The 25,438-nt window shown below is 39.0% G+C and overlaps 1 protein-coding gene across 2 annotated transcripts in view; it reads left to right on the forward strand.

Moving 5' to 3' along the window:
* Positions 1-25,438, forward strand: part of LSAMP (limbic system associated membrane protein) — a 507,719-nt gene that overhangs the window by 85,923 nt on the left and 396,358 nt on the right. The window lies entirely within an intron of this gene.

The raw sequence follows: 25,438 nt of genomic DNA on the forward strand, positions 1-25,438 counted from the left end.
GTTGTTGCAATTTTCCATCAAGAATTTAATACTTTGAAACATAGATTACATTTGTTTCTATATTAATTACTGAAGTATAGGATTAACTTGATCAGGGGTTCCCAACCTCCAGACTCCAGTTCCCCTCTCCCCCCTCTCACTGGACCGCCAAGCTGTAAAGGTTGGGGATTGCTGAACTACATGGAGTAGCTGAGATGAGTATATTAAATGTATTTAATGATTGCTTCTAGTATATGTAAATATTCCAGTACAAATTAAACATTGATTAAAAAAACAGGAAATGGGCAGATATTTATAAAATTAATCATACTTTACAAACAAAATAGGTAATCTACTGTATCAGCTGAGGCTTTGCTTTTATATATTAGGTTAGATTTGTTTCAGATTCTCATTGCTTTTATTCTTTATGTAAATAGTATGTATTTAGTATTTTTTTAGTATTTATTTGATTTGTCAATCGCTTACAAGATACAGGTATATGAATAAATATACTTTTGAATACATGAGATAGATACTTATAAGAAAAATAAAAAACAATAGGACAGGGACGGTAGGCATGATTGGTGCGCTTATGCACACCCCCTACTGGCCTCTTAGGAAGGGGTGAGGTTACCAGTGTTTATAAGTGCAGATGAAGACTGATATAAAAATTGAAAACATAGTTTTTGTATTTATTACTGTAAATATGCTAAATGTTATATGACAAAATGATGGTCCATTCTAGGGTTGGGTATATGACAGCCAGCTTGGTGTAGTGGTTAAAGCATCAAGATAGAAACTGGGAGACTTGTAATTGTAAATGGTATAGATAATGTCAAAACATTTTACTACCACCCTTGGCATGAACTCATAGTAATCCTGGACCAGTCACTCTATCAGCCTAGGAAGAAGGCAATGGCAAACCATTTTCAAAATCTTGCCAAGAAAACCACAGAAATTAGTCCAGACAGTTACAGGCATCAACACTGACTCAAAGGCACAAAAAAGTGAAAAATAATTCTTCCTAATTATAGCATTTACATCTATAAAAAGCTGATGAATGATACAGCATTGTCCTGGTGTTTTTTGTTTTTTTTTCATGATTCCTTAATGGAAGAATCATAACTCATTTGTAAAGCAGATGTTTTACAGCCCATAGTCAAATGCCACAATTTTTTTTTTTTTAGAATGGTTAAAAGAATTCTGAAACTGCCACCAGTCAGTAGAACAATAATGAGCTAATAAGGTGCTGATTGATGGATGGATGGATTGATTATTTGACATATTTTTATTTGATCTTCAAACTACAATAGGACCTACTTCTAGCTTCACTTTCATTTAGAATACAATTTATATTTGAAAGCTGTCTCTTCCATATACTTTTTCAAAATGTATTTGACTACAATTTCCAAAATTCACAGACATCCTGCTGATTGGGTTTTCTGGCACATGTTTAACTCTTCTAAGAAAAACAGGAATGGAGAGGCTAACACATGCATTAAGCCATTACTATCAATATAATATAAACAATCCAAATCTAGCACAAATAACTAATTGGGATCAATGGGATTTACTTCTGTTTAAAATATTACATTAGAACTGAATTTGAAAGTGTCAGATTTCTTATGCAGTCAGAAATGTGTTTGGTGAACCATCTGTGAGTTGTTTTGCTGTCCAGTGTGTAGAAAAGAAAAGAAAAAGATTATTTATACTTTCTCTCCATGTTCATTCTCCTTTGAGGCAACACTGTACATTGCAAATGAATATTTTTAACAGAATACGAAGTAGCTGCTTTTGTTCCATAAAAGCAGAGGAGGTTGATTTGAGTGGAGAAGTAAAGTATATCTAGAGCTTGATTTACTCTATGTTTATCACCTCAGTCCTGTAACTTCATAGAAGGAAGAAACAGTTAGAATTCTTTAGGGATAAAAGCAACTTGTGTAAAAAGAGCAGATTGTCTGGCTTATTGAATTGTAATAAACAAGTGAATTCCAGGATCTTAGTATATGTTGATACGTAATTTAGTTTTTGATTTCAGTTTAATATGAGAAAACACATGAATACTACATAGTCTAGTTCTTAGATAGTGCTTTCCTAATCAGTGTATGGGTAGTCCTCGATCAAAGATCACAATTGAGCCCAAAATTTCTGTTGCTAAGTGAGACAGTTGTTAAGTGAATTTTGTCCCATTTTACAATCCTTCTTGCCACAGTTGTTCAGTAAATCACTGCAGTTGTTAAGCTGGTAACATGGTTGTTAAGTGAACCTGGCTTCCCCATTGATAGAAGGTCACAAAAGGTGATCATATGATCCCAGGACACTGAAACCAGGATCTAATATGAATCAGATCATATTAGAATTTTGATCATAAGACCATGGAGATGCTGTAACATGTGAAAAATAGTCATGTCACTTTTTTCAGTACAGTTGTGACTTTTGAACAGTCACTAAATGAACTCTTGTAAGTTGAAGACCACCAATAATTGTTATTACTCTAGTTCCATCCTGATATATACATAAGCATGGTTTCTAAACCATTTCAGGAATTTATTTCCTTATTTCCCCCCTTCGTTTCCAGATATTTTCAAATCCTGGATGTAATTTTGAATATATTATAAAAATAATAGATAAAAATGATTTAAGAATAAAATCTATTTTAATATTTAGATCATACCATTTTTTTATTTTTCTCATGATTCTAGGGTTTTAGTGTTCTATTTCAGGAATCTATCTTAGACCCTTTGTGATCAGTCATCTGTTGCATTATAAAACTGAATATAGTGTAAAGAAGTTAACAGGATAGTTGAGCAGATAGTCAGGCATGCTCAATTGCCTGACCAACCTGTTCTGTTCTTTTTTGTTTGCTCTAATTGCAAAATTATTCCAAACAATTGATTCATTTATTCATTCATTCATCTGTTCATTCATTCATTAGTTAAATATCTGTACCCAGCTCCAGAAGAACTCTGGTTCGCTATACAATTAAAAAGGAAACAATTAAAAAAGAACTTTTATCATATCCCCAATATAAAGGGGCTGACCACACACCATGGGAAAAAGAGCCATGTTTTTGAGGCAGTTACCCATATCTCTAGGAATTTTAAGAAGTTATTTGTTAATATTGAGAACATACACAGGAACTAAGGTCATACATCACATTAAGCTAAGTTTGTTTCACCACAAATAAACCACAATGGATTGGTTATGCCATAATATTGTGTTATGCCAAGCATAAAAACCACAGCATATCTTTGTGTGATAGGCAAATCCAGTCACAAACAAAAATATTTATTGATCACAACATAAGACAGCAGCTAAAGATGTAACCTGGTTTTGTAGGGCAACTATTCAATGGATACAGTTTTGATTATATTGCATTTTTTAAATTTTAGTTGGGAATAAACCCATTTAATCTAATGGGACTTCGTTCTGAATATAGGCTCATGCATAAAAATTCATTTCTTGGTATTTCTATTCATTTTTCATAACATAATTATATCTGTTGCTTCCATGTGCTCTGACAATGACAACTTCTCCCCAGCAGAACATACTGCTCTAAACATCTGATTTGGCATTCTTATGACTGTGAATCTCAGGAGAGTTCTTTACACTTATGAGCCGTCAGTAGCTTGTTTTACTGATTTATCTGAGTAGTATGGAAACTCTTTAAAAATTCGCTCTCACATGCAACACTGTGAGTTACAAGTTAATTAACTGCAAATACATTAACAAACAGGGACACTCTTGGTTAACAAAAGTTGTTTTGGGCTTTCTCTGTTTGATTTGTACAATTTGGCTGCTAGGAAGAACACTGTCCATTTAGGGTCAAGTTATATTTTAAAATCAATCCTATCAAACCTTTTGTAGATTTTTCACTTAAGTGTTGAAAGATGTAGTAGGAAAAGGAACACAGTGTAAGCTCCACTCACTTGACAGTTTCATTACTTAACATGTGCTTACTTCCAGGAAAGGTTGATTTTTAATTTTAGTAAGGTTGGTTTGAATTAAATTATCCATTTATAATTTAAGTCAAAAATCAAGAAGATTATAGATACCTTTCCCTATGAATCTTAACATTTGCTTCTTCGCAAGAATAGCAGAAAAAGAAGTAAATGTGAAGAAAACTAATTGATCTTTTCAGTATGTGGTTCCAGATTGATTAAATCTTCAGAATTCAACAATTTGGTCTATAGGCTGCACAATCACAAAAACATGTCACTTTCAAGCAGAAATTCAACTTTATAAATTTATATAGAGCAATAAATAAAATATTTGGATATTTGTTTTTATATGTATTATAAAGATTCAAATCAATACTTGTTGCATTATAATTGCATTCAGAACAAGTTAAAGCACACTGTCATAAAAAATGCTTTTTGTTATTCTGTTGAGTCCTTAATACATATCTACAACCAATACATATTAAAGTTTATATCTTCAAGTTTTGTACTTTGGTTCTATAAAATATAGAAATCCTACTTTGTCAAGTACCAGTCCATGGGTTTTCTCTGCTGTAGTCCTTGACAAATGGAACATTCAGATATTAGGTTAGCTCCATCCTTTGAAATGTTCTGGAAGTCCCTTAAGACCAAGGGTCTCAGAGAACAGGAGACCTGTTTAGATGTCTACTATTGAAACTGATGGACTCATTCTCTCTGTCTGTCTGGAATTGTATATATTTTTAACTTTAATATCCACTTTAATGCTAATTTTTTGAGTTTTAATGTATTCTTTTAAAATATATTTCCTTTTTTACTGACTATTACATCCTACCAAGAGTCATTTGTTGTGAGATGTGTGGTTGTGTAGATTTAATTAATGAATAAAATAAATAAATATATTAATTCTATTTCATATCTAAAATTTGTAGAAAAATATTTAAATCAAACCACTATGGCTTATTTTAACTGTCCTTGACTAATATGCTAACCTAAAATACAGATATCATGCCATCATGTTTATTTTCCAAAGATTAAAACTATCTGTTAAAATACTAAAAAAAATATATTGGAAAATAATTAAATTCTATTGAACTTTATATTGTTTTCCACTTGTCTGTAATTGCTCATTAAAATTTCAGATCATAAAAAATATTTTGGGGACTCAAAAGCTTTTATTGAGACCTCACAATAGCCTATTCAAATATGCATAACATCAACTAACAACAAGTTGCTTTCAAAATATTAGTGCACTATTACTTTGAATATACTTTATATGCATGGAAGTCCAAACAGAAGGTTATTTGGGGGAGTCAAGAGTATTTTTTCTTGTTAATGTACCTTTTAGTCCCCAGTCTATTGGAATGATCATTATTTATTGAAAAATTAGGATTACTTAATTGGAAGTTTTTGTACATTTTTAAAAATGGGATGGCGTTTTTTTAATGTATATTTGTAGTAATTGTATTATTATACTGGGATACTTTTAGATTTTATTCTTCATAATTTATATATTTCCTATGTACTGTTGGTGCTCCATACATACACTACCATGTATGAAAGATGTTAGCAGTTTTCCTTCTATTTTGTGCCTGGAAAATTTATACACGAGAATAGGAAAGGAATTTTAAAAGAATTACAGAATGGAATTAGAATGTCAAGGTATTAATGTTAACTTTAGGAGCAGATGCATTGCACACACATAAAAAACTGGGATTTTGATCACCATTTTAAAAGAAAAACGTCTTCTCTTAGGGAGAAAAGGGAGATCTGGTGGACAAGATTATGTTGGTTATTAAACTTTAATAAAAATGAAAGGAATAGAAGAAAATAATATGAATTTCACAGAAATGTATTCAGCTTTTTATGATTTTTCTGTTATTATTCAATGATCTGGTTCAATAACATTATAAGTTGAAATCTACACATCCAGAAGTTTCCAAAGATTTTGAACTAACCTTATGATCATTCCATATTTTTCTGAAGCACATGCATATACTAAATTTGCACTAATATTAGTTTGTAAACATTGTAAATATATATGAACAACAATAGATTTTCATGCAATTGATTTCTGCATTTTAAAATATACAATTGAACACCTAAGTTAGACATTGGCGTGTGACATAGTTCTCAGCAAACACGATTTTTCCAGATTATGAATGAATGGAACTAGAAACATATTTTTTCCATAGATGTTAGAACCACTGCAAATTTAATAATTTCAGTTTCTATTTTGTTTTACATGTATAGTGTGTTTCTACTTATAATACCATAGGTCCATGTAGTATAAAATGATGGAAAGAAAATACAATTTAAAATGGGTAAACTCCACACTTGATTGTTACACTTATGGATTTTTGGAGACCATCATTGAATTGAATTTAGTCTTTTTTTAAAATCTTTCTCCCACATAGATATATAAGTGAGACTCTTGTTTTGATAGATGTACCAACAAAATAAAACTATAATATGAAAAGACATATAATTTATGCTGAAGACATACAATTCTGAAAGCTTGTATGATTTAATTTATAGTAGTACATTTGGAAGCTATATCAATGAACTATTTCATGTTTGACAGATATGTTATTGTCTATTCTTTGGTGCTAGTTTCATGGAGAATAGCTGAGCAATAGCTGAGCACACTTACCCTATGGAAAATTAGGACATTATTATTGGAGTGTACTTATTCAGATCCACTCCATTTAATCATATATAGTACATGTAGAAAGAGGTATCTGAAGAATGAGAGAATATCTGCCTCTCCTGGCCACATCAATTTTTTTTCATATTTATTTATGGAGGCAAAAAAGAGAGAATAAATGATTATGAGTAATAACATTAAGCATTTCTTTAGAACTTGGCACAAATGAGGGAACAGGTTTGGGATCATTATAACACGTACATTATTTTCATAGAAATGATTTATTTGCTCATAGAGTAGTCCAGAAACAGTATATTTCTTTAGCTTTTAGAGAATAACAAGGAGAACCAATGTGTGCAGCCAATATCATAGTTATAAATTTCAACAGTGAAGAACAAAACAGAAAGTATTCGCTTAGTGAACAGAATACTTTGCTTAGACTGCAAAGAAAGGAAGTGAGCTCAGGTCCCAATGGAGGTTCTGTTTTTATTAGAAATTCTTCATATCTTTAATGCACTGTGTCAAGATAGCCATGCTTTTAGTACTTAATTATCTGTATCATCCCCAAATAAACTGTAGTTAATGAAAATAGTTAAACAGCTCCCTTTATTCAAGACAAAGTAATAATATAATGCTGTCAAGAGCTGAAATGTCTTGCATTACTCATAAGAGATGTTTCAGAAGATGAATCATTAAAATTTTACTATACAATGTCTTCAGCACATCTTCCCTACCCTTCTAGGATTAATGTGAGAATCTGAAATAGGATTTTATATGTCATACTTTCCAAATTTATACACACACCACACACATTTTTATGTATAGTTGAATTTAAAAACACTTATTAATTTGTATTTTAAGAATAATATATTCTGAAAAAATAGTATTCCAAAGCGACTGTTGCATTTATCCTAGGGCTCTGAAGTTTGGAATCCATATTAGCTTCTTTACAGATATTCCCATTACTTTGGAAGGATTCTGATCTACGCATGCAAAAGGAATTTGTTAAGTTTGGGAAAAGAGAGCCTGAACCAGAGCATGAGTGCAACAATACTTTATTATACAATAAAGGGCTGATCGTGCTTGCCACGACTGGGAACTGGTTCGCAGCAATCAGCAACTGGTTGGACCCCGCAGCCTGCTTTTATAGCCGGCTGCTGGGGGGAACCAGCCAATGAGGAAAGGGGGAGAACGCCCACTCAAAGTGAATGGACCTGAGTGAGAACTCCTAGAGTTCTCAGGACATAACACCCCTTCCCCCCAGATGCGAACACGCATAGTCTTTGAGGTAGGCAGGAGGTTTATGTTGGCGCCCGGAATGGCGCAGCTCTGGAACGTTGTCTGTCCGTTCGGGGTCTGCCTGGGAAGGCAGAGTCGGCAAAGTGTCCCCAGTGTGCCCCTCGGTTCGGGCATGCCCGGGGCTCGTAGGGTTGGTCGCTGGGGATGTGCTCCCGTAGACTGGATCGGGCTGGTCAACCGTCTGGGCGCTGCTGTCCGTGTTCGGGCTTTCGGGACCGGTTGTAGGAGTGAACTGGTCGCTGGGCATGATGTGGATGTGGGGCTGAGGATGAGGCCTCCCCTCGTCTTGCGACTCTGGGTCCCTGCTGGCGAGGGTGCTGAGGCGCCTACGCAGTTGGTCTATGTGCCTTCTCCAGACGCGGCCATCCTCCAGTCTAACCCGGTACGACCGCGGCCCGGTGATAGCTACGATCTCGCCCGGGATCCACAGGGGGTCTCCAGCGAAGTTCCTCGCGAAAACTGGCTCCTGTAAGATAAAATGTCTAACCCCCGATGTGGAAGCGAGGGGAGAGTCAGGGCAGTATTGTGGGTGAAGTCTGTCCAATACAGTCCTCAGACGCCTGCCCATCAGGAGCTCAGCTGGGGACTTATTGGTGACTGAACAAGGAGTTGAGTGCTGGCTCATCAGGAACTGCGAGAGTTTGTGGTGCCAGTCATCCTTGCTGAACCTAGCCAGGGCTTCTTTAGTGGTCCTGACGGCCCTTTCAGCCAATCCGTTACTGGCAGGATGAAATGGGGCTGTGAAAATGTGGCGGATACCCAGGTTGGCAGCGAAACGGCTGAACTCGGTCGATTCGAACTGTGGGCCATTGTCGGAGACAATGGAGTCGGGTAGCCCGTGCGTTACGAACAGGCGTGTTAACACGTTGGTGATTGCTAGTGTGGTGGTCGTGGATAGCTGTGCCACGTCAATCCATTTGGAATAGGCGTCCACGACCACTAGGAACATCTTCCCATGCAAGGAGCCGGCCAGGTCGATGTGAATTCTGGACCAAGGGGCGCTGGCGCTTTCCCATCTGGTAGGGGTGGCAATGGGGGGAGCAGGACGGGATTCCTGGCAAATGCTGCAGGAACTTACCCAATTGACAATGTCCTCGTCGAGACCCGGCCACCACACGTAGCTGCGTGCTAATGCCTTCATTCTCACGATTCCAGGGTGTCCCTCGTGCAACGCTTCCAGAACTTGGGTACGCAGTGAGGCCGGGATGACCACTCGAGTGCCCCATAGTAGGCAGCCCTGCAAACTGGACAACTCCTGCATGCGAGTCTTGAAAGGTGTGAATTTGTTTTCAACATTGCCACCCGGCCACCCCCTCCTCACCCAGTCGAGCACCTGGGCGAGCGTTTGATCTGCCTTGGTTTTAGCAGCAATGTCAAGGGCAGTGATGGGTAGGTCCAACTGGGTGATCTCGAAAATGGCGTGGACAGGAGCAGGGTCTTCAGCCGGAGCCGGCAAGGGGCAGCGACTGAGAGCGTCAGCGTGGGACAGTGTTTTACCTGGGCGGTGTATAAGTCGGTAGGAGTAGGCTGCTAGGAAGAGGGTCCACCTTGTCATCCTAGGGGAGAGGACTTGAGTGGTCTGTTTGTCCCCGGCTAGTAGGCCCAGGAGGGGCTTGTGGTCCGTGACCAGCTCGAAAAAATGGCCAAAGAGAAATTCGTGAAATTTTTTTCACGGCTGCAACAGCTGCTAGGGCTTCCTTATCGATCTGGCTGTAATTGCGCTCCGTTGCAGAGAGCGTCCTTGAGAAAAAGGCGATGGGGGCCTCGGCGCCATTGGGGAGCCTGTGACTTAGTACCGCCCCAATTCCAAAAGGGGATGTGTCTGCTGCCAGCACTAAAGGGAGGTTAGGGTCGAATTGCATAAGTACCGCCTCTGACGTGAGTAGTGATTTGACGGCGTGAAAAGCATGGTCTTCTTTGTGCCCCCAGTGCCACGGTGACTTTTTATCCAGTAATCTGTGTAGGGGTTCGGCTACTGATGCTTTATGGGGCAAGAAGGATGCGTAAAAGTTCAATAGCCCCAAGAACGCCTGAAGTTCAGTTTTGGAGGTTGGAGTGGGTGCCTCGTGGACTGCCTTAACCTTGGACTCCAGGGGTGAATGCCAGAGGCGTCAATTTTATAACCCAGAAAGTCCACCTGTCTAGTGGCAATGGCACATTTTTCTTTTTTCAACTTGAGGCCATGCTGTCTGAACCTCTCTAACACTGCTCGAACTCTCTGGAAGAGTTGGGGTCTGTCCCTGGCCGAGACTAAGATGTCGTCAAGTAGGGTACTACACCAGGAGGCCCTGCAAAATCCGCTCCATGAGGGATTGAAAAATACCTGGGGCAACACTTACGCCAAATTGGAGACGCTTGCATCGGAAGGCACCCCTGTGAGTGACAATTGTCTGGAGTTCCGCTGTTTGGTTATCAACAGGGAATGCTGATATGCTTGAGACATGTCTAATTTAGCAAAAATGCTGCCTGGTTCGAATGTGTGTGTAATAAATGCTGAATGACAGGCACAGGATAAGCGCTAACTTGTAGAAACTTATTGATTGTCATCTTGTAGTCCGAGCAAATTCTCAGGCTACCGTCTTTTTTGAGGGTGTGACAATGGGCGTCTCCCATTTGGCGAAATCTGTTGGCTCAATGACCCCTTGTTTTAACAGTTTATCCAATTCCGCATCTAGTTTTGGCCGAATAGCGAATGGGACCCTCACGCGGTTTTAGCCTGATTGGGACCGCCTGGGGGTCAACTGAGAATGAGATGGGGGTACCGTTATAACACCCCAGCTCTTCGCTGAACACATCTGCGTAATCAGCGAATAAGGAGTCAGTGTCTGAGGTTGAGACAGCATGGACTCCTGTTAGCCCTAGGCCGAGATGGGGAAACCAATCGAGCCCCAATAAGGTGGGGAGATTGCCGTTAACTACCACTAGAGGTAGGTGACCTTTAAAAGCTTTAAAACTGACAAGGAACTTGCCTCTGCCGATTACAGGAATGGCCTTCCCCTGGTAGTCCTTCAGGCTGAACTGGCATCTCTGGAGCCGGCTAGTGGATAGGCTAGGTTGGAGCCTCTTGAGGGTGTTCCACGAGATAATTGAGAGCGCTGACCCTGTGTCAACCTCCATACGGCACGGTTTACCTTCTAAGGAAACGGATAAAGAAATTTTACTAACAGTATGGCAAGTGTGCTTGGCATGGTGGTGCGTGCGACAGTTCAATACTTGCCTCTGTGGTCCCGAGTGCGAGGGGGTGCCTTTGTGCTGAGCTTTGAGGGGCTTGGCAGACTCTCGCGATGTGTCCCCTTTTATGACAGTTATTGCAGGTGGCTCCTTTAAACTTGCAGGTGGCCCTCTGATGAGATCCCCCGCAGGCTAGGCACAGGGTGATGTGCTTGGGTGGACCGATGTTTTCTTGTTTGGCTCTTACCTGCGGTCGTCTGTCGTTGGAGAGGCGGTGGACGTCGTTTTCATCACTGATGGTTTCCTCTGCTACCACCTCCTCGGAGTGGACTGGAAGTGATGTCAGCTTGGCACTTGGGCCATGGATTTCGGTGGCTGAGTGTGCTGCCAGCTCGGCTGCCAAGGCCTCCTCGACTGCTTGTGCGAGGTTGAGGTCTCTTTTTGCGAGAAGGCGCCTTTGCAGGTGGAGGTCCTTGACCACGCAGACTAATTGATCGAGGAGCATGTCCTCCAGGTAGGTTCCAAACCCACAATGCAGTGCTGCTGTTCTGAGGGCGGCCATATACTGATTGATGGTCTCCTTGTCCGCTTGCTTCCTCATACGGAAGGTGAATCTCCTGGCAATCTGTGAGGGCCTGGGAGAATAGTGGTTAGTGAGGATTTCAAGTAACTCAGACCACGGGACGTTTTTCAACTCACGAGGGCCACGAGGGCCGTGGCAGTATCGAAAACGGTGGCTCCACAGTAGATCAGGAAATACGATTTTTTCCGATGTTCTCCAGCATCCGCCAGGCCAATTGCATCGATATAATGATTAAAGCGGTTCTTATATGATTCCCACTTCTCCTCATCTGGTTTGAACGCTGGGAAGACTGGATTGGAATTCATGGTGCTGGGACCGGTAGAACTACCTGTGGAAAAAAATCTCTCTGGGGCAGCAGACAATGTTTTAGTGCCTGTGGCAGGCAAGTGATTTCAGCTCCGGAGAGGCTTTTCGCAGTCCTCTCTTTCTCTCTGGGTTAACCACGTTTGGCTGTTAGCCGTTGGCGGCATTTGGATTCGCGCCTGTGTGGGTGTCAGTGACTTGGCTACAGCGCTGTGCTGTGCCTTTAGGGTTGAAATTCAAATGGCAGCCGTTTGAATTTCGCGCCTAATACTGAGCGGCTGTGGCTCGCAGCGCTTCACTTTCCCTGTAGCTTGGCTAACAAGCGGCTACAGACGCTTCTAACTATCGATTCTGACCGCTCTCTCTGGCTGCGGATCAGTGTTCGCTACTAATCGCTTGCTGGCCGCTTTCTCTGTCAGCGGATCAGCGTTTGCTCTTTTTGTTTGCTCTTTTTGTTTGCTGACCGCTCTCTCTGGCTGCGGATCGGCGGCTAGTGACTCAGCGGTTGCATGGTGCTTCTGGTAGCCATCCCACCCTCGTCGCCAGTGTTAAGTTTGGGAAAAGAGAGGCTGAACCAGAGCATGAGTGCAACAATACTTTATTATACAATAAAGGGCTGATCGTGCTTGCCACGACTGGGAACTGGTTCGCAGCAATCAGCAACTGGTTGGACCCCGCAGCCTGCTTTTATAGCCGGCTGCTGGGGGGAACCAGCCAATGAGGAAAGGGGGAGAACGCCCACTCAAAGTGAATGGACCTGAGTGAGAACTCCTAGAGTTCTCAGGACATAACAGAATTCATAAGTGAATTATTTTCTCAAAATGCAATTCCTTTTTCTCCCCAACTTGCAAAAACAATTTCTTCAGGAAAATGTGTATTTCAATGGGCTTCTGCTATGGATAGATTTGTTGAAGCCTTTGCTTTAAAAAAATCATATAAGTCTGCCTTTGATTCAGTAAATCATTCACTTTATTCAAATTGGAGTATGATGGTAGAAACAGTGAAGAATTTGTTCTTCATGTGTTATTTAATGGTACAATATAACTGGATTCATTTCTAACATGTGTGAAAGCCAAGATTAATTTAAAATTGTACATTAATCAGTGAGTAGATTTTCTTTAGCATTCAAGTACCCTTTTTCTCCAACAATATGGCCTCCCACAATAGGAAGTCCCAGCATGTTTTATAGGCATGAAATGAAATTAAGCCCCTCCCCCCCAATTAAAGCCTATATTAAAACATGCGAAATGGGGGGAATGGTGGGGGTCTTGCCGTTAGGAAGTACTTTTGTTGCACACCCGGATATGGTGCTGCCTGCGTTGACCCTGATACAAAGTGCCCCACCAATGCCAAGGTCAACATCCAAGCCATCGCCACCTGCCTGCCCGAAGATGCAAGGGGGGGAATTAAGTCACCCCCCAAAAAGACGGCTTAGCCATTTTTTCGGGGCTCAAAAAAAAAAAAAAAGACCCGTCCTTATTATATGAGAAACACGGTAGTACTCCAAAAATTCCATTGTTTAGCAAAATAGTTATGACTGTAGTAGCACCTGAGAAATGAGACTGAACAAATAATTAACATTCAAATTATGCTTTCTTTCATCATTTTGGAATTCAAATTTTATCTAACAATTTTCAGTGTTTCTGTTGCAGTGACAGAACAATGTGGGAATTGTTGTGTTACTAATTTAACACCTGTAATTTCTTTTAGACAAGAAGCCGATATTGCATAGTGTAATAGGTGAAGCTATATGGCCTAATTGCTGAACATGGTGAATTCAAATTCATTTGGCAACCCTTGTTCTTTGTTGCATTTGCTACTAATTTCTTTCCATCTGTAAGGTGGTAAATTAATTTCTGCCATTTTTTTTACAGTGAAGATGAGTTAACAAAGCTCTATAAACAAACTATTGCAGTTCCTGGGGTTCTAGAAACTTGACTTTTGAAGACTGATAGACTCCAAAACTGATCAAAATAGCCATGTGCTTGTTTATCTTATACTTGCCTATTAATTTTACTAGGTAGTGAAAAGACCTTGAATTATGATATTTGTTAAGCATTAGTTCTATTCTCTATAAAGGCAATTTTATAAGTCATGCTAAAAACTAAAAAGTCCAGTGGCAATGAAATGCAAAAAGTACAATCTGTGCAAATGTGATTACTTTCTAAATGCACTAAAATATTTGCAGTGACCATAAACAACAGGAGGAATAATTGGTGATAACACAATCATTCTAGCATTACTAAGTTAATTAATACTTGCAATGGGACAGGAAACCATTGTTCTTTTCCATGCCCAAACTAGTAGAATAAAATGTGGCAATTAGTTCCAATTCAGATATTTCACACTGAATCCTTCTTTTTAATGTTCTGATGAAGAGAATAGCAACTTTTGAGCGTACACCAGAGTTTCCAGGGAAACTGAAATGTAGGGAGAATGAAATGTTCTCATGCTGATTGCTGAATGTCACCATGTCTGATGTCAGATTTATGTCCATTTATTTTTTTGTGTCAAGTTTGACCTTTTTGTACTGTGCAGAGAGTGGAAGGTCATTTCTAGCAACAAGAACATACCTCATACTTGAAGATGAACAGATCTAAGTTCTGTGATGTTGTAGCTGATATTGTTGTATTATGAATTAATATTACCAGATTGGATATGGAAATAGTTTGGTTTTGGGGGGTTAGCTCAGGGACATCTTCTTATGTGTATCAGTTAGGTGACTATAGTAGGTTGGGGACAATTTTGTAAAATAAGAACATTAGCTTAAGCAAGAGAGATTTAATTATGATTGATTAGGATGTGCAAATAATGCTTTATTGATAGCATGTTGAATAATTTTAGTTGAAAACATGTCTGTATAATACTTTGTAATATCTTATTTTGTTTTGGCTGAATAACTCACCTCTTCATCTTGATTATTTATTATTCTAGACAGAATAAGATTGGAGGTAAAACTCAAGAATAAACTGTAACTTCCATTTGTGTTGTACTGAAAATAAGTCAGAATAATATACTAATTATATTAAAGTGGTACATTTTGTGATTGTTTAGCCCTTTCTTATGCCAAGGAAAAATAAGCTAGAAGAATCAATGGTATTTCCACAGATCTCAAATTCTGGTGTAGTGTTGTCTCTGCCTCCTAGTAATGGCAGTACAAAGTCATTTCTACTCAGTGTCTGATGTATCTCACTGTAGCGTCCAACATAGTCAGCCATCATTGAAGGATTCCCCTATTAGTTCCCGTAATACCATTTCTACATTGTAGCAATGTCCTGGTGAAAACTTTTGCCATGTTTATCACTGACTGAACTTTTGGAAAGAAGTCCAAATGTCAATTCAGAAAATGAATCTTCAGTGACATGTTACGGTTCATGATCTTGTATATTGTAAGAAGTTTGTCAACTACCTGAATGTAGCTTGATGCTTTATAATTGCCAAGAAAATTTTCAATGCCATCTCTGGCCCCACTAACAAATGTTGGAACCACTTGTCATTGATGAGGTATCTGATCACAAAGGCCTTCCTTAATCTCGGCACCAGTTATTCTTGGGAGCATCTGTCTCAAATAACAAAAACCTTCACCTTCCTTCATCATCACTTTCATAAAAATTTTCATCAGACCCAAGTTTTATGTGAAGCAGTAGCAAAAATATTTTTGTTGGGTCAACAATGGTTTATCTGCCATGTTCTTTTGTCCTAGAACCAAATTCTTTTGGAATGGTCGCTTCTTTTTAATGCAATGGAACTCTCTTGCACAGCTGTCCCATTTGCATATGTAACAACAGTACATGGCATATCTCAGCTGCATTCCAAGCATCAGAGCTATATATATCGCCACAGATATTCCAGTTGGATGTGTCCCAACAACAGTTTCATCTTTTCGTATGTTTCTTTCAGATGTGAAGCATAGCCAACAGATACTGAAGAATGCACATTGCCATTATGTACAAGACAGCCTTGAGACTTAACACTGATGAATCAATAAAGAAACACCATTCTAATGGTTCATGCTCACAACCCAAAGCTGTGAATAAACTGTCAATGTCAGCACAGAAAATGATGTCGTCAACCAGTGCAAAGAAATTTGTTAAATCATCTGGGTGGCCTTACAAAAACAGAAGATTTTTATAAAATAGTACCTGATAGGTTAAATTCATAAGATACACCCAAAAGTGTTTAGAAAGCAAAATTACTGTTATCCAATGTCATGAGTAAATCAGAAGAGGTTCTGAAATGGGGCAGCAGCAGGGTATTCTACCGGTTCGACCCGGTTCTATAGAACTGGTTGTTACTGTTCCCAGTAGTTGGAGAACCGGTAAAACAGCGCCCTGGCTGGCTCCGCCCCTGTCCACCTGCTTCTCTGCTCCCTGCCCATTCAGTCCCTATGGCACATGTGCAACATTGTGCACATGCACAACATGCTTGCAGACTGCTTTTGCCCGCCAGGCCAGCCATTGCTGCCTGCCTTTTGCTGCGGCAGAGTGAAAGGCCTACAAGTCCCCCTCCCTTTGGGAAATGGCTCCTGGGCAGCAGGGAAGCAGTTGAATCCTGTTTCTCTCTGCTGCCCAGGAGCTGTTTCCAAAGGGAGGGGGACTTGCAAGGTTTTCATGATGCCAGCCAGGAGAGCCTCTCCCAGCAAGAGTAGGTGAGAGAAGCAGACCGGAGCCAACACGAGCCTCTCCACTGATTGCCTGCTCACAGGTAAGACTGCGAGTCATGCTAGCCCTTCCCCCACTGTCACCGGAGGTCCCCAGGCCTCCCCCAGCCTACCTAGCTACCTCCCCCCAATATCCCGGACTCAGCTGGCTGGCTTCCCCACCAGCGCGGCCCATCCCACTGGCGGCGCTGGCTGGGACCTATCAGTTGCGCCCTCCAACATCCCTGGGCTTGGCTGGCTGGCTAAGCTGCCATGTGAAGCTCTCCTAACTCTCCCTACCATGTGACAGTGCTCTGACTAGTTGGGCAGCAGACCCGGCTGCTGCTCGTAAGCAGCGCCATCGCCACAGCATCTCCATCACCTATGCCCACTTCTCCTGGGGGCAAAATGGGAGGCAGGTCTGCCACGCATGGTTGTTCTTTGGGAGGGCTGGGACAGGTGGGTGTTCAAGGCTCCGCTGCAGCCATCGCTGCTGCATGTGGAGGTGCTTTGGGAGGGCTGGGGTGAAGAGTGTTCAAGGCTCCGTTGCAGCCATTGCTGCTGCCGCTGCATGCGGAGGTGCTTTGGGAGGGCTGGGGTGGGGGGTGTTCAAGGCTCCATGGCAGCTACATGCCACCTCCTCCTCCCCTTTTCTTCCTTTTCCTGCCACTTGTTGCTGACCGGAGCTCTCTGGATCTCAGTTCATCCCAGACCAGGTGTGCGTGTGTGTTTGTGTATGTGTGTGTGAGTGTGAGTGAGAGAGAGGGGGGGAAAGAGGGAAAGAGAGAGGGAAAAAGAGAGAAAGAGATAGGGAAATAGAGAGGGAGAGAGAGGGAAAGAGAGAAAGGAAGAGTGAGAGAGAAGGAAAGAGAGGGAAAAAGAGGGTGGGGGATAGAGAAAGAGAGGGAAAGAGGGTGGGGGAGGAAAAGAGAAATAGAGTGGGGGAGAGAGGGAAAGAGAAAGAGAGGGGGGAGAGAGAGAGGAAGGAAGAGACAAGAAAGAAAAGAAAGAGAAAAGGGAAAGAAAAGGGAGAGAGAAAGAAAGTGAAAGGAAGAAGGGGGATGGAAGGAAGTAACAGAAAGAAAGAAAGAAAGGGAAGGAGAGGGAGAGAGAGGGGGAAGAGGGGAGAGAGAAAGGGAGAGGAGAAAGGGAGGGAAAGAGAGAAAGGGGAAAGAGAAAAAGTGAGAGAAAGAGAAGGGAGCGACAAGAAAAAAAGAAAGGGAAAGAGAAAGAGAAAAAGGGAGAGAGAAAGAAAGTGAAAGAAAGAAAGGGGGATGGAAGGAAGTAACAGAAAGAAAGAGAAAGAAAGAAAGGGAAGGAGAGGGAGAGGGAGAGAGAAGGGGAAGAGGGGAGAGAGAAAGGGAGGGAAAGAGAGAAAGGGGAAAGAGAAAAAGTGAAAGAGAAGGAAGAGACGAAAGAAAAGAAAGAGAAAAGGCAAAGAGAAAGAGAAAAAGAGAGAGAGAAAGGAAGTGAAAGGAAGAAAGGGGGGATGGGAGTAAGGGACAGGAAAAGAAAGAAAGAAAGAAAGAAAGAAAGAAAGAAAGAAAGAAAGAAAGAAAGAAAGAAAGAAAGTGAATGAGATATATGGATGGATAGATAAATACATGGAAGGAGGGTGGAAGGGAGAGAGGAAAAAAAGGAGAGGAAGGAAGGACACAAACCCTTGCTTCAGAAGACTCTTTGAAGCAGCACAGCAATCTACGGCTGGCCTGCAAGGGATCTCAGAGGTTATCTAGTCCAACCCCCTGCTCCAGCAGGAGATCCTTACAGAATCAAAGAATAGCAGGGTTAGAAGTGTGTGTGTGTGTGTGTGTGTGTGTGTGCACGCGCGCACATGGCTGTCAGAACTCCAAAAACATGTCAAATAGCTCTGGGGTGATTCGTCATAAATCAGAACACTTGCTAAGCAACCTGCCATTAAGGGAGGATTATTTGTATTTGGTTTGCCAGTCACCTGGGCATACCCACCCAGTCAAATGGCCACCAGGCCATGCCCATCCAATTACATGACTACCAAGCCACGCCCACCCGGTCATGTGACCAATAACCGACGCCCACCCAGTCGCACAGCCACCAAGCCACACCCACAAATTAAGCCACACCCACAGAACAGGTTGTTACAAAATTTGAATCCCACCCTGGGCAGCCGGCACGTTTTTCAGAGAAAACCACAAGACAAGAAAGAAAAATAGTTGATAAAAATGAATAGTCCTTGTAGATAAGGTATAACTTTTTATATACTATTATTTCAAATATTGAGCCTATAGGCACTTAAGAACTTATTTATGAATAGTATACTTTATTAATTGGTACCATACTTGATTTCACAAACAGAAGCTAAAATGCAGTCCTTGCCATTGATGTGAACCTGTCTTTCTTGACCGAAAGAAAGGCCAAAAGCCATTTTCATTTGTTAAATGGAGTTTCTGCTGTGTCTTCATTTCTTCAGATAGATCAATCTATTCTGTCCTGATCAATTTGCTCTGCTGTCGGATTGCTGCTGCCCATGTCCTTGTTGCTGCTTTGCTGGATTAAAAATTAAACTGTGTTGGATGAGAGCAGCTGAGATTCTTGTTTGGTTTATTGACAGAGCCTATTGACGTCCCTCTTGTCCTGCTGCCTCTCTCTGAATCAAGGACAGAATGTAAAAATAGGTAGGTTCAACAGGATTCCTGGGTTGGCTTGTCTCACAATGAAATAGATGGTTTATGAGGCTTATTTTGCTCTTCCATAACTCAAGCAAGTTATATATGTATATGCTTATGTTAGTGAAATTCTATTATTCCAAGCCCATGTGATTTTTTTATTTGCAGTTACTATGGACTTGTGTATGATTTATAATGCACACAATCCCATCGAGAAATCTATTTGATTTGCACACAAATAACATTAAATAAAATAATAGGGCAGATATAACTTAATCTGTTACATAGTGAATATATCATTGCCAAGTGCATCTCCTAGATAAGTTCCAAACATGCAGCTACTTTGGAAAAAACAGTGATAGAGATGAGCATTTGTGAAATGGTTGCACAAAACTGATCTTCTCACTATTTTATTTTATTTATTTTTTTAAAAGTTATCTTAATCTATGTTACAACAGGCACAAAATATAAAGGCACAGTATAGTATTCTAACATTCTTATAATTTATTAAAAGATATGTTAACCTCACACTCTTTTTTTAGCAGATGTGAAGGTATGAAACTTTTGAAAGTACAATTATATGCTAGATAGTTTCTATCTGTCCAATATATTACATAAATAAGTAAATATATCATAAAATATTGGGTATGCTAAACCTTTAGAAAATTATGCCAATTCGTTTCAAAGGAAAACATGTGGAATTAACTCTTTTGCATAATAACATTCCATATCAGTCATCAGTGCAAAAACTGAAAATGTTCAGATGCTGAAATAAAAAATACAGCATAGTTGCCCAATAGTGGAATAACAAGGAGAGTAGTTGAACAGTGTGATAATAGCTAATGACATCTTTGATTGTGAGACAGTTTAACACTATAATTTATGGATTCAAAGCCATGCTTGTTTCTATGAAAAACTATTTTCTATATCTGAAGTTACCCGATAACCAGAATTTATGGAATTACTTATGAGTAGTTTTCTTTATTGTTCCTCACCTGTAGAAATCTTGCCAAACTAAAGCATTTGCATCACTATAGATTTACATTGGAAACTACTAGGGAGAAACCATTTTTACCTTCTTCCTCCTGACCAAATATTCCATGGTCCTTTGCCTCTTTGGCTCTGGAATGCAGCTCCTCCTTTGCAGGAATTCAGGCTATATTCTGTCAGAACCTTCCATTTGGAATATGGTTATGATAAAGTCAGCCAACTTCAAATGTTGAAACCATTCAGTAGATGGAAGTATCAAAATATGTTTACAGTCTCTATTTATAAACCTATAGAAATAGAAAGGGAGGTCATACAATGCCAATATACAAGGGGTCATTGCTGTACCCTTTTAGTGTAAATGAAATGTGGATATTACCGAGAGCAATAGAAGCCTCTCTCTATTAATTTTCATTTCTGCAGCAATTTTGTGCATATAAAAATGCCCCTTATCTCTTGTCAGAAAAGTAGGATTGAAATTTGATGATTTCAAAACTTCTTCCTCTCTGTGAATGGATATGGAAAGGAATAAAAAGTAGAGCAGCTTTGAATATATAATGGTGCTTTTCAAGATTTACCACCTGACCTTAAGATGTTCTTGGCTGAGTTCATCCAGAAGAAAGAAAAGCAGAAACTTTCAAATGCACTGACACTTTTTTTTTTTCTTATCAGAAGGTTTAAAATAAATGTTGTGCTCTTTCTACCATTTCTCATTCCACCCTCCAATTCTTTTGCTGATAAAAGGAACAGACACACACACACACACACACACACACACACTTCTAGCAGATTTACAATACAGAACTCTAGAGAATAGAAAGCATGACACATTGCCTCCTAATAGGGAGGAGGATAAAGAAATACTGTGGGAAGAACACAAGAATAGGAATTGTTATGAGTATTGATAATTTAGTTCAAATTTAGCAAGATATTTCTTTTATTACAGTAATTTTTGAATTGTCTACTCATCGTACTCCTAGGTGGTTTACAGTATTAAAACTTTAAAACAACATTTATTAACCAATATAAAGCAAACTAAGGAAAAGCAAATAAAACTTTAAAAGAATGTCTTTTTAGGTAGAGAAACTTGGACCTAATAAACTTAGAATTCTAGACTTTTTCCTCCAGTCCTAACCAAAATATTGAGACGGAAATTAGTAGTGCAGATAAAGTAAAATGGTCCCTTTGTTTCATTTTCAGCTTTCAGATGCACTGAAGCTTTTCTTTCTTATCAGAAGGGACTTTGCAAAGTAGATTTGAGGTTATACTCTAGTCGAGCTTTTGTTAAAGTAAAGCACCACCTCGAAGGACTGTATAACTGGTGTTGATTTAATTTTTTTTTTTAATCTATTTGTTGTAAGCATTGAGGACAGTAAAATACAAACCAGTAGCTCCGAAGGCAGAGATGGCCATTATGTAAACAATCAACAGCAGTTCAGCTTCAAAGTCACTAGGCACTGTGCTATGTATTTGTTTATTCAGAGAATATGAGGAGAAACATCTTGAGACTAAAAAAAAGTATTGTTTCATCATTGCACTGGTGATAGGTATTCACCTACTTTGTATGTATGTTTGTATGGCTACATCCTTGATTGCAATAAATATTTTAATCTATCAGAATAACAGAGTTGGAAATATTCTAGTCCAACTTTCTGCATAGGCAGGAAACCCAGGAGTGTCAGACTGGCATCATCACAACATCATCACATCATGTATCGTGACTTTTTCCCCCCTTCGCTAAACTGGGAATGGGTGTAGCCAGTATGTGATGTATCTGGCCCCTGGGTGGCGAATTTGACAGGCCTGCCCTATACCATTTCAGACAAAAGGTTGTCTGCTCTCTTCTTTAAAATGTCCAGTATTGGAGCACCCATAATTTCTGGAGGCAAGTCATTCCACTGATAACTTGTTTAACCACTGGGAAATTTCTCCTTAGTTCTAGGTTGCTTTTTTCTTTGATTAGTTTCCACCCATTGCTTCTTGTCCTGCTTTCAGGCCAAGACAACCCAGTCAAGGAATCAAGCCAAACCATGAAGCATCAGCAGATCTCTTAATTTACTGCCAAGGGAAGACTTAGGGAAGACTGAAACTTTGAAAGAGAGTTTGTGGATATTTAACAAGAAAAATGCAATGCAATAAAATAGAAGACCCCTCAACAACTCTCTGTCAAATGTACCAAGATTTTTTAGGAACCAAAGCATCACACATTTTGTCTATTCTTATTTCTGTTGCTGTGTTCTGCTTTCCCTTCTTGTGCTTTATCTTCTTCCCTCCATTTTCCTTCTACTGATGCTATTGTGACTCCACTATTCTTTCTATCTTTGCCTTAGTGTCTGCGAATAGTTTAACAGACAACCTTTTAAAACTACAACCATGTGTCATATTAAAGTACTAGGATTCTTAACAGGGAAGTTTTCCATTCTTTAAATAAATTCTGAGGCACTCAGCCAAAATATTAACTAGACATAAAGAGCTAGTCTCTCATCAACATTCTTTCAATTATGAATTAGCTGCATGTCCTGGAAAGATGAACAAGTCCAGCCAAGCGAACATAAATTGTACTTTTCAATTGCAAAAAACTATGTGTTTTTGATGTTTTTAACTAATTTCAAAAACCATTTGGATCCAACTGTTCCTGTTTCTGTTTGAATAAATTTATTGATACATCAGTTTACAGTGCTATAATAATTTCTTTTTCAAGAAGCACAATCTCAATGCATTCTGAAAAGCTAATTAACAACAGGGCAAAAAAGAGCAATCATGCATGCCTGTTTGCTTGTGTACAAACATAAATTCAGCTGAATCAGCAAAAGATAATCAGAAGTTCAGCAGCAAGGACAAAAGAACAAAAGATCACACAAAAAAATCACCATTAAAGCAAACAGATTTCAAACCTGGCTTGCACTATGGAAACTCACCATCTTTATTACCGGCAATAGTATGAATGTGCAAATGTCCATTTTTTATGTATGAACTGGAAACTGCTGCTCTCCAAACTATCACCTCAATGTTTGTTAATATAGTATTCTCTGAAGTGTATAGTTCCAGAGTCAGTATGCTATGCTTGACAAAGCCAGTAACGTTATAGGTGACTTTGTGTGTATGAGGATGGGTCATGGGAATGCAATCAAAGTTGGATAAGCAGGCTGAAGAACGATAAGATTACCTAACTTTCACTTCAGCTCAGATGATACAGTGATTAGAAGGACACCTTCATTTAGGTGCTACACTAACTAGAGAAATACATGAGTGTAGATTTCTATCTAGAGTGTTTTCAGCATCAAGTGATATGAACCAATGACTTGTGCTAGTGTAGTGTATTCTGATGAATCAGTGACTGGCTCTGAGTGCAATTTATAGCTGTTGGTGTTTGGGGATAGCACTTAGGTGTCAGCAAATGTTTTCTAAAAGGCCTAGATTCTATCTTTCTTCTGCAAGTACACTTAGCAAGTCGAAGGACAAGAAGCACAGCAGTCATTGGATACCCACAATGATGCTGCTGATAGGCTTACATCCAGGATGCCTTCCTCAGTCCCTTCCTGCTCCTTGCCTCAAGAACTTTTGCCCACACCTTTGGGCTTTTTAAATAATAGCTTTTATTTAAGTTTAAAAATAGAAAAATTAATACGAATTAATACGAATTAAGAAAAACACAAAAACTGGGGAGGAAGTAGAGAAAAAATGAAGAAAAGTGAAGAATATGTAAAAGAAAAGGAAAAATATATAAAGAAATGACTTGTCCCTTTACCAAGACAAATAGAATTTAACTTATCACTTGCTTTAACATTTCAACCTATATTCTCTTCATTTCATATCTTTTATCTGTCAGCAAATAATAAATCCTCATCATTCAATTTAATCAGAAAAACCCATTTAGTGTATGTGTATGTTACTCCTATCACTCCTCTACACATATAAATCTTAAACATATCAATTTCATATTTACTTTCTCTATAAATATTTTTTCTATAAGTACAAAAACATCTTCTTCCCATGTTTTCTATCTATAAACACATTTTTAAAGCTTCACTATTCAAAGTTAATCAAAAAAGATTCAATTAAGAGCTACCAAAAGCAACACATATTGAAATTTAATCCCATCAAATAATATTCCACAAATTAATTTCTTATCTTCTCTATATCTCATTTCAGAAATGGTCATGAAAAAAATCCATTAAAACTGCTAGGAAAAAAATCATACACATTTTAACCTTGCTTGAGTAAGCCAACTTTATAAATCATCTTTTACTTTTAAAAGTCATTATGTTTATTCCTTTTAAGTAACGTTCCAGAAGCTGGGTTTTTTTTTTTTTCATTATCTTTTCTCAGGAGTTCCTTCATAGGTATAACTCCTCTGTTTGATAAATTCAAAATAATAAACTTGTTTAAGTTTCTCTTCAGAGTTCAAACCCACACATCCAAGTCATTTTTCTGTGTAACCATTTTAGCTATTAAAACATCAACCAGTTTCATTGGTGTATCCCATATGTGTCAATAACACTCTTACATGTTAGCAATTTTAAATCTAGATTGAAAACAATATGATACTCAGTGGTATTCTCTTCTCTCAACATTTTTGAATCTATTTTTATATTAAGGAACAATCTGAAAAGAATGTTCTAAGTACATTGTTGCCAAATATCCTTGATTTTTTTTCAGAATTAAAATATGTTTCTTCATTCTGTATTAGTGAATCTTCTCCTTTATATTCTTTAGTTCTTTCTGGTTGCCTCTAGTAACCAGTCTTCAAGGTCTCCTCATTAATATTTTTTTCTAATCCACAACAGTTGCTCAGGAAAATATTTCTTATACCTAAATTCAAAATCTTCATATATTTTAATAGGTTTTTTTTTAACAAGCCATAGAGAGGATTCTTATAATTAGTTCAAAATCTTATTTCCAGTCAATCTGGCCTCTTAGTCTGTTTAAATCTTTTCAAAATGGACACTCAAATTATCATTTTGATGATTATTTCCAAATAACAATATTTTTATTTAAAACCTTAAACATATGAAAGTTCTTCAATCTTGAGGATTGAAGGAAAATCATCCAGTATAATAAAACTTGTGATTCTGAAGGTTCTTCAAATATCTCAAAAGCAATTTATACTCCCATTTCCAGTGAAACTGATTAAGAGAGGAAATGGGTGAACCAAATGTCTCTTAAAAGGTTCCAAATTGCAGCTTGGGCAAGGCCAGCAGTCTTCTTGTGGGAAGCATATGTATGAAGCATTATGAGCAATCCCAG

Source organism: Pseudonaja textilis, chromosome 7, assembly GCF_049901715.1.
Source record: "Pseudonaja textilis isolate UNSWEBS1 chromosome 7, rPseTex1.2, whole genome shotgun sequence".
In the NCBI taxonomy this organism is placed as follows: Eukaryota; Metazoa; Chordata; class Lepidosauria; order Squamata; family Elapidae; genus Pseudonaja; species Pseudonaja textilis.